The sequence below is a fragment of the Pan troglodytes genome, chromosome 12 (assembly GCF_028858775.2).
Source record: "Pan troglodytes isolate AG18354 chromosome 12, NHGRI_mPanTro3-v2.0_pri, whole genome shotgun sequence".
NCBI lineage: Eukaryota > Metazoa > Chordata > Mammalia > Primates > Hominidae > Pan > Pan troglodytes.
Window position 1 is genome coordinate 6624922 of NC_072410.2, and position 15755 is coordinate 6640676.

Here is a 15755-nt window from a genome sequence, read left to right on the forward strand (position 1 = left end):
ATCGGTGCAAATATGGAAATATCTACACCTCTATCTCTGTAAATATGGAAATATCTACACTGCTATCTGTATAAACATGGAAATATCTACACCGCTATCTGTATAAACATGGAAATATATACACCACGATCTGTATAAACATGGATATATCTACACCGCTATCTGTATAAACATGGAAATATCTACACCGCTATCTGTATAAACATGGAAATATCTACACCGCTATCTGTATAACTATGGAAATATCTACACTGCTATCTCTATAAACATGGAAATGTCTACACCACTGTCTGTATAAACATGGAAATATCTTCATGGCTATCCCTCTAAACATGGAAATATCTACACTGCCATATGTATAAACATGGAAATACCTACACAGTCATCTGTATAAACATGGAAATATCTACCCCACTATCTGTATAAACATGGAAATATCCACACCGCTATCTGCGTAACATGGAAATATTTACACCGCCATCTGTAAAAAATCATGGAAATATCTACACAGTCATCTGTATAAACATGGAAATATCTACACCCCCATCTGTAAAAACATGGAAATACCTACACCGCTGTCTCTACAGACATGGAAATACCTGCACCGCTATCTGTCTAAACACGGAAATATCGACACCGCTATCTTTATAAACTTGGAAATATCTACACTGCCATCTCTATAAACATGAAAATATGTCCACCGCTATCTGTATCAACTTGAAAATATGTCCACCGCTATCTGTATAAACATGGAAATATCTACACCGCTATCTGTAGAAACATGGAAATATCTACACCGCTATCTGTATAAACATGGAAATATCTAGACCGCTATCTCTATAAACATGGAAATATCTACACCGCCATCTGTATAAACATGGAAATATGTACACAGTCATCTGTATAAACATGGAAATAACTACATCGCAATGTGTATAAAAATGGAAATATCTACACCGTTATCTATATAAACATGGAAATATCTAGACCGCTATCTCTATAAACATTCAAATATTTACATTGCTATCTGTAAAAACATGGAAATATCTCCTCCGCTATCTCTACAAACATGGAAATATCTACACCGCTATCTGTATAAACATGGAAATATCTACACCGCTATCTGTATGAACAAGCAAATATCTACAGCGCTATCTATATAAACATGGAAATATCTCCACCGCTATCTGCATAAACATGGAAATATCTACACCACTATCTTTATAAACATGGAAATATCTACACTGCAATCTCTATAAACATGGAAACATCTACAACAGTATCTGTGTAAACATGGGAACATCTTCAGAGCTGTCGGTTTAAATATGGAAATATGTACACAGCAATCTGTGTGAATATGGAAATATCTACACCTCTGTCTCTGTAAACATGGAAATATCTACACCACTATCTGTATAAACCTGGAAATATCTACACCGCTATCTGTATAAACATGGAAATAACTACACCACAATCTGTATAAACATGGATATATCTACACCGCTATCTGTATGAACATGTTAATATCTACACTACTATCTGTATAAACATGGAAATATCTACTCCGCTATCTGCATAAATATGGAAATATCTACACCGCTATCTCTATATACATGGAAATGTCAACACCGCTATCTGTATAAACATGGAAATATCTACATGGCTATCCCTAAAAACATGGAAATATCTTCACCGCCTTCTGTATAAACATGGAAATATCTACACTGCCATCTGTATAAACATGGAAATAACTAAACTGCTATCTCTATAAACATTGAAATATCAACACTGCCTTCTGGATATACATGGAAATACCTACACAGTCATCTGTGTAAACATGGAAATATCTACACAGCCATCTCTATAAACATGGAAATACCTACATCGCTATTTCTATAAACATGAAAATAGCCACACAGCAATCTGTATAAACATGGAAATATCTACACTGCCATCTGTATAAACATGGAAATATCTACACTGCCATCTGTATACAAATGGAAATATCTACACAGTCATCTGTATAAACATTGAAATATCTCCACCGCTATCTGTCTAATCATGGAAATATCTCCACCGCTATCTGTATAAACATGGAAATATCTACACCGCTATCTGTATAAACATGGAAATGTCTACACTGCTATCTGTATAAACATGGATATATCTTCTCCGCTATCTGTATAAAAATGGAAATATTTACATCGTTATCTGTATAAACATGGAAATATTTCCACCGCAATCTGTGTAAACATAGAAATATCTACACCGCTATCTTTATAAACATGGAAATATCTACACCGCAATCTGTGTAAACATGGAAATATCTACACCGCAATCTGTATATACATGGATATATCTACACCGCTATCTGTATAAACATGGAAATATCTAGACCGCTATCTGTATAAACATGGAAATATCTACACCGCCATGTGTATAAACATGGAAATATGTACACAGTCATCTGTATAAACATGGAAATAACTACACCGCTATGTGTATAAAAATGGAAATATCTACACCGTTATCTATATAAACATGGAAATATCTAGACCGCTATCTGTATAAACATTCAAATATTTACATTGCTATCTGTAAAAACGTGGAAATATCTCCTCCGCTATCTCTACAAACATGGAAATATCTACACCGCTATCTTTATAAACATGGAAGTATCTACACCGCTATCTGTATAAACAAGCAAATATCTACAGCGCTATCTATATAAACATGGAAATATCTCCACCGCTATCTGCATAAACATGGAAATATCTACACCGCTATCTTTATAAACATGGAAATATCTACACTGCAATCTCTATAAACATGGAAACATCTACAACAGTATCTGTGTAAACATGGGAATATCTTCAGAGCTGTCGGTTTAAATATGGAAATATGTACACAGCAATCTGTGTGAATATGGAAATATCTACACCTCTGTCTCTGTAAACATGGAAATATCTACACCACTATCTGTATAAACCTGGAAATATCTACACCGCTCTCTGTATAAACATGGAAATATCTACACCACAATCTGTATAAACATGGATATATCTACACTGCTATCTGTATGAACATGTTAATATCTACACTGCTATCTGTATAAACATGGAAATATCTACACCGCTATCTGCATAAATATGGAAATATCTACACCGCTATCTCTATAAACATGGAAATGCCAACACCGCTATCTGTATAAACATGGAAATATCTACATGGCTATCCCTAAAAACATGGAAATATCTTCATCGCCTTCTGTATAAACATGGAAATATCTACACTGCCATCTGTATAAACATGGAAATAACTAAACTGCTATCTCTATAAACATTGAAATATCAACACTGCCTTCTGGATATACATGGAAATACCTACACAGTCATCTGTGTAAACATGGAAATATCTACACAGCCATCTCTATAAACATGGAAATACCTACATCGCTATTTCTATAAACATGAAAATAGCCACACAGCAATCTGTATAAACATGGAAATATCTACACTGCCATCTGTATAAACAAGGAAATATCTACACTGCCATCTGTATACAAATGGAAATATCTACACAGTCATCTGTATAAACATTGAAATATCTCCACCGCTATCTGTCTAATCATGGAAATATCTCCACAGCTATCTGTATAAACATGGAAATATCTACACCGCTATCTGTATAAACATGGAAATGTCTACACTGCTATCTGTATAAACATGGATATATCTTCTCCGCTATCTGTATAAACATGGAAATATTTACACCGCTATCTGTATAAACATGGAAATATTTCCACCGCAATCTGTGTAATCATAGAAATATCTACACCGCTATCTTTATAAACATGGAAATATCTACACCGCTATCTGTGTAAACATGGAAATATCTACACCGCAATCTGTATATACATGGATATATGTACACCGCTATCTGTATAAACACGGAAATATCTACACCGCTATTTGTATAAACATGGAAATATCTACTCCGATGTCTGTATAAACATGGAAATATCTACACCACTATCTGTATAAACGTGGAAATATGTAAACCGCAATCGGTGCAAATATGGAAATATCTACACCTCTATCTCTGTAAATATGGAAATATCTACACCGCTATCTGTATAAACATGGAAATATCTACACCGCTATCTGTATAAACATGGAAATATATTCACCACGATCTGTATAAACATGGATATATCTACACCGCTATCTGTATAAACATGGAAACATCTACACCGCTATCTGTATAAACATGGAAATATCTACACCGCTATCTCTATAACTATGGAAATATCTACACCGCTATCTCTATAAACATGGAAATGTCTACACCACTGTCTGTATAAACATGGAAATATCTTCATGGCTATCTCTCTAAACATGGAAATATCTACACCGCCATATGTATAAACATGGAAATACCTACAAAGTCATCTGTATAAACATGGAAATATCTACCCCACTATCTGTATAAACATGGAAATATATACCCCACTATCTGTATAAACATGGAAATATCTACACTGCAATCTGTATAAACATGGAAATAACTACCCAGCCATCAATAAACATGGAAATATCTACATCGCTGTCTGTATAAACATGGAAATATCCACACCGCTATCTGCGTAACATGGAAATATTTACACCGCCATCTGTAAAAAACATGGAAATATCTACACAGTCATCTGTATAAACATGGAAATATCTACACCCCCATATGTAAAAACATGGAAATATCTACACCGCTGTCTCTACAAATATGGAAATACCTGCACCGCTATCTCTATAAACACGGAAATATCGACACCGCTATCTTTATAAACTTGGAAATATCTACACTGCCATCTCTATAAACATGAAAATATGCCCACCGCTTTCTGTATAAACTTGAAAATATGTCCACCGCTATCTGTATAAACATGGAAATATCTACACCGCAATCTGTAGAAACATGGAAATATCTACACCGCTATCTGTAGAAACATGGAAATATCTAGACTGCTATCTGTATAAACATGGAAATATGTACACAGTCATCTGTATAAACATGGAAATAACTACACCGCTATGTGTATAAAAATGGAAATATCTACACCGTTATCTATATAAACATGGAAATATCTAGACCGCTATCTGTATAAACATTCAAATATTTACATTGCTATCTGTAAAAACATGGAAATATCTCCTCCGCTATCTCTACAAACATGGAAATATCTACACCGCTATCTGTATAAACAAGCAAATATCTACAGAGCTATCTATATAAACATGGAAATATCTCCACCGCTATCTGCATAAACATGGAAATATCTACACCGCTATCTGTATAAACATGGAAATAACTACACCACAATCTGTATAAACATGGATATATCTACACCGCTATCTGTATGAACATGTTAATATCTACACTGCTATCTGTATAAACATGGAAATATCTACTCCGCTATCTGCATAAATATGGAAATATCTACACCGCTATCTCTATAAACATGGAAATGTCAACACCGCTATCTGTATAAACATGGAAATATCTACATGGCTATCCCTAAAAACATGGAAATATCTTCACCGCCTTCTGTATAAACATGGAAATATCTACACTGCCATCTGTATAAACATGGAAATAACTAAACTGCTATCTCTATAAACATTGAAATATCAACACTGCCTTCTGGATATACATGGAAATACCTACACAGTCATCTGTGTAAACATGGAAATATCTACACAGCCATCTCTATAAACATGGAAATACCTACATCGCTATTTCTATAAACATGAAAATAGCCACACAGCAATCTGTATAAACATGGAAATATCTACACTGCCATCTGTATAAACATGGAAATATCTACACTGCCATCTGTATACAAATGGAAATATCTACACAGTCATCTGTATAAACATTGAAATATCTCCACCGCTATCTGTCTAATCATGGAAATATCTCCACCGCTATCTGTATAAACATGGAAATATCTACACCGCTATCTGTATAAACATGGAAATGTCTACACTGCTATCTGTATAAACATGGATATATCTTCTCCGCTATCTGTATAAACATGGAAATATTTACATCGTTATCTGTATAAACATGGAAATATTTCCACCGCAATCTGTGTAAACATAGAAATATCTACACCGCTATCTTTATAAACATGGAAATATCTACACCGCAATCTGTGTAAACATGGAAATATCTACACCGCAATCTGTATATACATGGATATATCTACACCGCTATCTGTATAAACATGGAAATATCTAGACCGCTATCTGTATAAACATGGAAATATCTACACCGCCATCTGTATAAACATAGAAATATGTACACAGTCATCTGTATAAACATGGAAATAACTACACCGCTATGTGTATAAAAATGGAAATATCTACACCGTTATCTATATAAACATGGAAATATCTAGACCGCTATCTGTATAAACATTCAAATATTTACATTGCTATCTGTAAAAACATGGAAATATCTCCTCCGCTATCTCTACAAACATGGAAATATCTACACCGCTATCTTTATAAACATGGAAATATCTACACCGCTATCTGTATAAACAAGCAAATATCTACAGCGCTATCTATATAAACATGGAAATATCTCCACCGCTATCTGCATAAACATGGAAATATCTACACCGCTATCTTTATAAACATGGAAATATCTACACTGCAATCTCTATAAACACGGAAACATCTACAACAGTATCTGTGTAAACATGGGAATATCTTCAGAGCTGTCGGTTTAAATATGGAAATATGTACACAGCAATCTGTGTGAATATGGAAATATCTACACCTCTGTCTCTGTAAACATGGAAATATCTACACCACTATCTGTATAAACCTGGAAATATCTACACCGCTCTCTGTATAAACATGGAAATATCTACACCACAATCTGTATAAACATGGATATATCTACACCGCTATCTGTATGAACATGTTAATATCTACACTGCTATCTGTATAAACATGGAAATATCTACTCCGCTATCTGCATAAATATGGAAATATCTACACCGCTATCTCTATAAACATGGAAATGTCAACACCGCTATCTGTATAAACATGGAAATATCTACATGGCTATCCCTAAAAACATGGAAATATCTTCACCGCCTTCTGTATAAACATGGAAATATCTACACTGCCATCTGTATAAACATGGAAATAACTAAACTGCTATCTCTATAAACATTGAAATATCAACACTGCCTTCTGGATATACATGGAAATACCTACACAGTCATCTGTGTAAACATGGAAATATCTACACAGCCATCTCTATAAACATGGAAATACCTACATCGCTATTTCTATAAACATGAAAATAGCCACACAGCAATCTGTATAAACATGGAAATATCTACACTGCCATCTGTATAAACATGGAAATATCTACACTGCCATCTGTATACAAATGGAAATATCTACACAGTCATCTGTATAAACATTGAAATATCTCCACCGCTATCTGTCTAATCATGGAAATATCTCCACCGCTATCTGTATAAACATGGAAATATCTACACCGCTATCTGTATAAACATGGAAATGTCTACACTGCTATCTGTATAAACATGGATATATCTTCTCCGCTATCTGTATAAACATGGAAATATTTACATCGTTATCTGTATAAACATGGAAATATTTCCACCGCAATCTGTGTAAACATAGAAATATCTACACCGCTATCTTTATAAACATGGAAATATCTACACCGCAATCTGTGTAAACATGGAAATATCTACACCGCAATCTGTATATACATGGATATATCTACACCGCTATCTGTATAAACATGGAAATATCTAGACCGCTATCTGTATAAACATGGAAATATCTACACCGCCATCTGTACAAACATAGAAATATGTACACAGTCATCTGTATAAACATGGAAATAACTACACCGCTATGTGTATAAAAATGGAAATATCTACACCGTTATCTATATAAACATGGAAATATCTAGACCGCTATCTGTATAAACATTCAAATATTTACATTGCTATCTGTAAAAACATGGAAATATCTCCTCCGCTATCTCTACAAACATGGAAATATCTACACCGCTATCTTTATAAACATGGAAATATCTACACCGCTATCTGTATAAACAAGCAAATATCTACAGCGCTATCTATATAAACATGGAAATATCTCCACCGCTATCTGCATAAACATGGAAATATCTACACCGCTATCTTTATAAACATGGAAATATCTACACTGCAATCTCTATAAACATGGAAACATCTACAACAGTATCTGTGTAAACATGGGAATATCTTCAGAGCTGTCGGTTTAAATATGGAAATATGTACACAGCAATCTCTGTGAATATGGAAATATCTACACCTCTGTCTCTGTAAACATGGAAATATCTACACCACTATCTGTATAAACCTGGAAATATCTACACCGCTCTCTGTATAAACATGGAAATATCTACACCACAATCTGTATAAACATGGATATATCTACACCGCTATCTGTATGAACATGTTAATATCTACACTGCTATCTGTATAAACATGGAAATATCTACTCCGCTATCTGCATAAATATGGAAATATCTACACCGCTATCTCTATAAACATGGAAATGTCAACACCGCTATCTGTATAAACATGGAAATATCTACATGGCTATCCCTAAAAACATGGAAATATCTTCATCGCCTTCTGTATAAACATGGAAATATCTACACTGCCATCTGTATAAACATGGAAATAACTAAACTGCTATCTCTATAAACATTGAAATATCAACACTGCCTTCTGGATATACATGGAAATACCTACACAGTCATCTGTGTAAACATGGAAATATCTACACAGCCATCTCTATAAACATGGAAATACCTACATCGCTATTTCTATAAACATGAAAATAGCCACACAGCAATCTGTATAAACATGGAAATATCTACACTGCCATCTGTATAAACATGGAAATATCTACACTGCCATCTGTATACAAATGGAAATATCTACACAGTCATCTGTATAAACATTGAAATATCTCCACCGCTATCTGTCTAATCATGGAAATATCTCCACAGCTATCTGTATAAACATGGAAATATCTACACCGCTATCTGTATAAACATGGAAATGTCTACACTGCTATCTGTATAAACATGGATATATCTTCTCCGCTATCTGTATAAACATGGAAATATTTACATCGCTATCTGTATAAACATGGAAATATTTCCACCGCAATCTGTGTAATCATAGAAATATCTACACCGCTATCTTTATAAACATGGAAATATCTACACCGCTATCTGTGTAAACATGGAAATATCTACACCGCAATCTGTATATACATGGATATATCTACACCGCTATCTGTATAAACATGGAAATATCTACACCACTATTTGTATAAACATGGAAATATCTACACCGATATCTGTATAAACATGGAAATATCTACACCACTATCTGTATAAACGTGGAAATATGTAAACCGCAATCGGTGCAAATATGGAAATATCTACACCTCTATCTCTGTAAATATGGAAATATCTACACCGCTATCTGTATAAACATGGAAATATCTACACCGCTATCTGTATAAACATGGAAATATATTCACCACGATCTGTATAAACATGGATATATCTACACCGCTATCTGTATAAACATGGAAACATCTACACCGCTATCTGTATAAACATGGAAATATCTACACCGCTATCTCTATAACTATGGAAATATCTACACCGCTATCTCTATAAACATGGAAATGTCTACACCACTGTCTGTATAAACATGGAAATATCTTCATGGCTATCTCTCTAAACATGGAAATATCTACACCGCCATATGTATAAACATGGAAATACCTACAAAGTCATCTGTATAAACATGGAAATATCTACCCCACTATCTGTATAAACATGGAAATATCTACCCCACTATCTGTATAAACATGGAAATATCTACACTGCAATCTGTATAAACATGGAAATAACTACACAGCCATCTATAAACATGGAAATATCTACATCGCTGTCTGTATAAACATGGAAATATCCACACCGCTATCTGCGTAACATGGAAATATTTACACCGCCATCTGTAAAAAACATGGAAATATCTACACAGTCATCTGTATAAACATGGAAATATCTACACCCCCATATGTAAAAACATGGAAATATCTACACCGCTGTCTCTACAAATATGGAAATACCTGCACCGCTATCTCTATAAACACGGAAATATCGACACCGCTGTCTTTATAAACTTGGAAATATCTACACTGCCATCTCTATAAACATGAAAATATGCCCACCGCTATCTGTATAAACTTGAAAATATGTCCACAACTATCTGTATAAACATGGAAATATCTACACCGCTATCTGTATAACTATGGAAATATCTACACCGCTATCTCTATAAACATGGAAATGTCTCCACCACTGTCAGTATAAACATGGAAATATCTTCATGGCTATCTCTCTAAACATGGAAATATCTACACCGCCATATGTATAAACATGGAAATACCTACACAGTCATCTGTATAAACATGGAAATATCTACCCCACTATCTGTATAAACATGGAAATATCTACACTGCAATCTGTATAAACATGGAAATAACTACACAGCCATCTATAAACATGGAAATATCTACATCGCTGTTTGTATAAACATGGAAATATCCACACCGCAATCTGCGTAACATGGAAATATTTACACCGCCATCTGTAAAAAACATGGAAATATCTACACAGTCAACTGTATAAACATGGAAATTTCTATACCCCCATCTGTAAAAACATGGAAATATCTACACCGCTGTCTCTACAAACATGGAAATACCTGCACCGCTATCTGTATAAACACGGAAATATCGACACCGCTATCTTTATAAACTTGGAAATATCTACACTGCCATCTCTATAAACATGAAAATATGCCCACCGCTTTCTGTATAAACTTGAAAATATGTCCACCGCTATCTGTATAAACATGGAAATATCTACACCGCTATCTGTAGAAACATGGAAATATCTACACCGCTATCTGTAGAAACATGGAAATATCTAGACTGCTATCTGTATAAACATGGAAATATGTACACAGTCATCTGTATAAACATGGAAATAACTACACCACTATGTGTATAAAAATGGAAATATCTACACCGTTATCTATATAAACATGGAAATATCTAGACCGCTATCTGTATAAACATTCAAATATTTACATTGCTATCTGTAAAAACATGGAAATATCTCCTCCGCTATCTCTACAAACATGGAAATATCTACACCGCTATCTTTATAGACATGGAAATATCTACACCGCTATCTGTATAAACAAGCAAATATCTACAGCGCTATCTATATAAACATGGAAATATCTCCACCGCTATCTGCATAAACATGGAAATATCTACACCGCTATCTTTATAAACATGGAAATATCTACACTGCAATCTCTATAAACATGGAAACATCTACAACAGTATCTGTGTAAACATGGGAATATCTTCAGAGCTGTCGGTTTAAATATGGAAATATGTACACAGCAATCTGTGTGAATATGGAAATATCTACACCTCTGTCTCTGTAAACATGGAAATATCTACACCACTATCTGTATAAACCTGGAAATATCTACACCGCTCTCTGTATAAACATGGAAATATCTACACCACAATCTGTATAAACATGGATATATCTACACCGCTATCTGTATGAACATGTTAATATCTACACTGCTATCTGTATAAACATGGAAATATCTACTCCGCTATCTGCATAAATATGGATATATCTACACCGCTATCTCTATAAACATGGAAATGTCAACAGCGCTATCTGTATAAACATGGAAATATCTACATGGCTATCCCTAAAAACATGGAAATATCTTCATCGCCTTCTGTATAAACATGGAAATATCTACACTGCCATCTGTATAAACATGGAAATAACTAAACTGCTATCTCTATAAACATTGAAATATCAACACTGCCTTCTGGATATACATGGAAATACCTACACAGTCATCTGTGTAAACATGGAAATATCTACACAGCCATCTCTATAAACATGGAAATACCTACATCGCTATTTCTATAAACATGAAAATAGCCACACAGCAATCTGTATAAACATGGAAATATCTACACTGCCATCTGTATAAACATGGAAATATCTACACTGCCATCTGTATACAAATGGAAATATCTACACAGTCATCTGTATAAACATTGAAATATCTCCACCGCTATCTGTCTAATCATGGAAATATCTCCACAGCTATCTGTATAAACATGGAAATATCTACACCGCTATCTCTATAAACATGGAAATGTCTACACCACTGTCTGTATAAACATGGAAATATCTTCATGGCTATCTCTCTAAACATGGAAATATCTACACCGCCATATGTATAAACATGGAAATACCTACAAAGTCATCTGTATAAACATGGAAATATCTACCCCACTATCTGTATAAACATGGAAATATCTACCCCACTATCTGTATAAACATGGAAATATCTACACTGCAATCTGTATAAACATGGAAATAACTACACAGCCATCTATAAACATGGAAATATCTACATCGCTGTCTGTATAAACATGGAAATATCCACACCGCTATCTGCGTAACATGGAAATATTTACACCGCCATCTGTAAAAAACATGGAAATATCTACACAGTCATCTGTATAAACATGGAAATATCTACACCCCCATATGTAAAAACATGGAAATATCTACACCGCTGTCTCTACAAATATGGAAATACCTGCACCGCTATCTCTATAAACACGGAAATATCGACACCGCTGTCTTTATAAACTTGGAAATATCTACACTGCCATCTCTATAAACATGAAAATATGCCCACCGCTATCTGTATAAACTTGAAAATATGTCCACAACTATCTGTATAAACATGGAAATATCTACACCGCTATCTGTATAACTATGGAAATATCTACACCGCTATCTCTATAAACATGGAAATGTCTCCACCACTGTCAGTATAAACATGGAAATATCTTCATGGCTATCTCTCTAAACATGGAAATATCTACACCGCCATATGTATAAACATGGAAATACCTACACAGTCATCTGTATAAACATGGAAATATCTACCCCACTATCTGTATAAACATGGAAATATCTACACTGCAATCTGTATAAACATGGAAATAACTACACAGCCATCTATAAACATGGAAATATCTACATCGCTGTTTGTATAAACATGGAAATATCCACACCGCAATCTGCGTAACATGGAAATATTTACACCGCCATCTGTAAAAAACATGGAAATATCTACACAGTCAACTGTATAAACATGGAATTTTCTATACCCCCATCTGTAAAAACATGGAAATATCTACACCGCTGTCTCTACAAACATGGAAATACCTGCACCGCTATCTGTATAAACACGGAAATATCGACACCGCTATCTTTATAAACTTGGAAATATCTACACTGCCATCTCTATAAACATGAAAATATGCCCACCGCTTTCTGTATAAACTTGAAAATATGTCCACCGCTATCTGTATAAACATGGAAATATCTACACCGCTATCTGTAGAAACATGGAAATATCTACACCGCTATCTGTAGAAACATGGAAATATCTAGACTGCTATCTGTATAAACATGGAAATATGTACACAGTCATCTGTATAAACATGGAAATAACTACACCACTATGTGTATAAAAATGGAAATATCTACACCGTTATCTATATAAACATGGAAATATCTAGACCGCTATCTGTATAAACATTCAAATATTTACATTGCTATCTGTAAAAACATGGAAATATCTCCTCCGCTATCTCTACAAACATGGAAATATCTACACCGCTATCTTTATAGACATGGAAATATCTACACCGCTATCTGTATAAACAAGCAAATATCTACAGCGCTATCTATATAAACATGGAAATATCTCCACCGCTATCTGCATAAACATGGAAATATCTACACCGCTATCTTTATAAACATGGAAATATCTACACTGCAATCTCTATAAACATGGAAACATCTACAACAGTATCTGTGTAAACATGGGAATATCTTCAGAGCTGTCGGTTTAAATATGGAAATATGTACACAGCAATCTGTGTGAATATGGAAATATCTACACCTCTGTCTCTGTAAACATGGAAATATCTACACCACTATCTGTATAAACCTGGAAATATCTACACCGCTCTCTGTATAAACATGGAAATATCTACACCACAATCTGTATAAACATGGATATATCTACACCGCTATCTGTATGAACATGTTAATATCTACACTGCTATCTGTATAAACATGGAAATATCTACTCCGCTATCTGCATAAATATGGATATATCTACACCGCTATCTCTATAAACATGGAAATGTCAACACCGCTATCTGTATAAACATGGAAATATCTACATGGCTATCCCTAAAAACATGGAAATATCTTCATCGCCTTCTGTATAAACATGGAAATATCTACACTGCCATCTGTATAAACATGGAAATAACTAAACTGCTATCTCTATAAACATTGAAATATCAACACTGCCTTCTGGATATACATGGAAATACCTACACAGTCATCTGTGTAAACATGGAAATATCTACACAGCCATCTCTATAAACATGGAAATACCTACATCGCTATTTCTATAAACATGAAAATAGCCACACAGCAATCTGTATAAACATGGAAATATCTACACTGCCATCTGTATAAACATGGAAATATCTACACTGCCATCTGTATACAAATGGAAATATCTACACAGTCATCTGTATAAACATTGAAATATCTCCACCGCTATCTGTCTAATCATGGAAATATCTCCACAGCTATCTGTATAAACATGGAAATATCTACACCGCTATCTGTATAAACATGGAAATGTCTACACTGCTATCTGTATAAACATGGATATATCTTCTCCGCTATCTGTATAAACATGGAAATATTTACATCGCTATCTGTATAAACATGGAAATATTTCCACCGCAATCTGTGTAATCATAGAAATATCTACACCGCTATCTTTATAAACATGGAAATATCTACACCGCTATCTGTGTAAACATGGAAATATCTACACCGCAATCTGTATATACATGGATATATCTACACCGCTATCTGTATAAACATGGAAATATCTACACCGCTATTTGTATAAACATGGAAATATCTACACCGATATCTGTATAAACATGGAAATATCTACACCACTATCTGTATAAACGTGGAAATATGTAAACCGCAATCGGTGCAAATATGGAAATATCTACACCTCTATCTCTGTAAATATGGAAATATCTACACCGCTATCTGTATAAACATGGAAATATCTACACCGCTATCTGTATAAACATGGAAATATATTCACCACGATCTGTATAAACATGGATATATCTACACCGCTATCTGTATAAACATGGAAACATCTACACCGCTATCTGTATAAACATGGAAATATCTACACCGCTATCTCTATAACTATGGAAATATCTACACCGCTATCTCTATAAACATGGAAATGTCTACACCACTGTCTGTATAAACATGGAAATATCTTCATGGCTATCTCTCTAAACATGGAAATATCTACACCGCCATATGTATAAACATGGAAATACCTACAAAGTCATCTGTATAAACATGGAAAT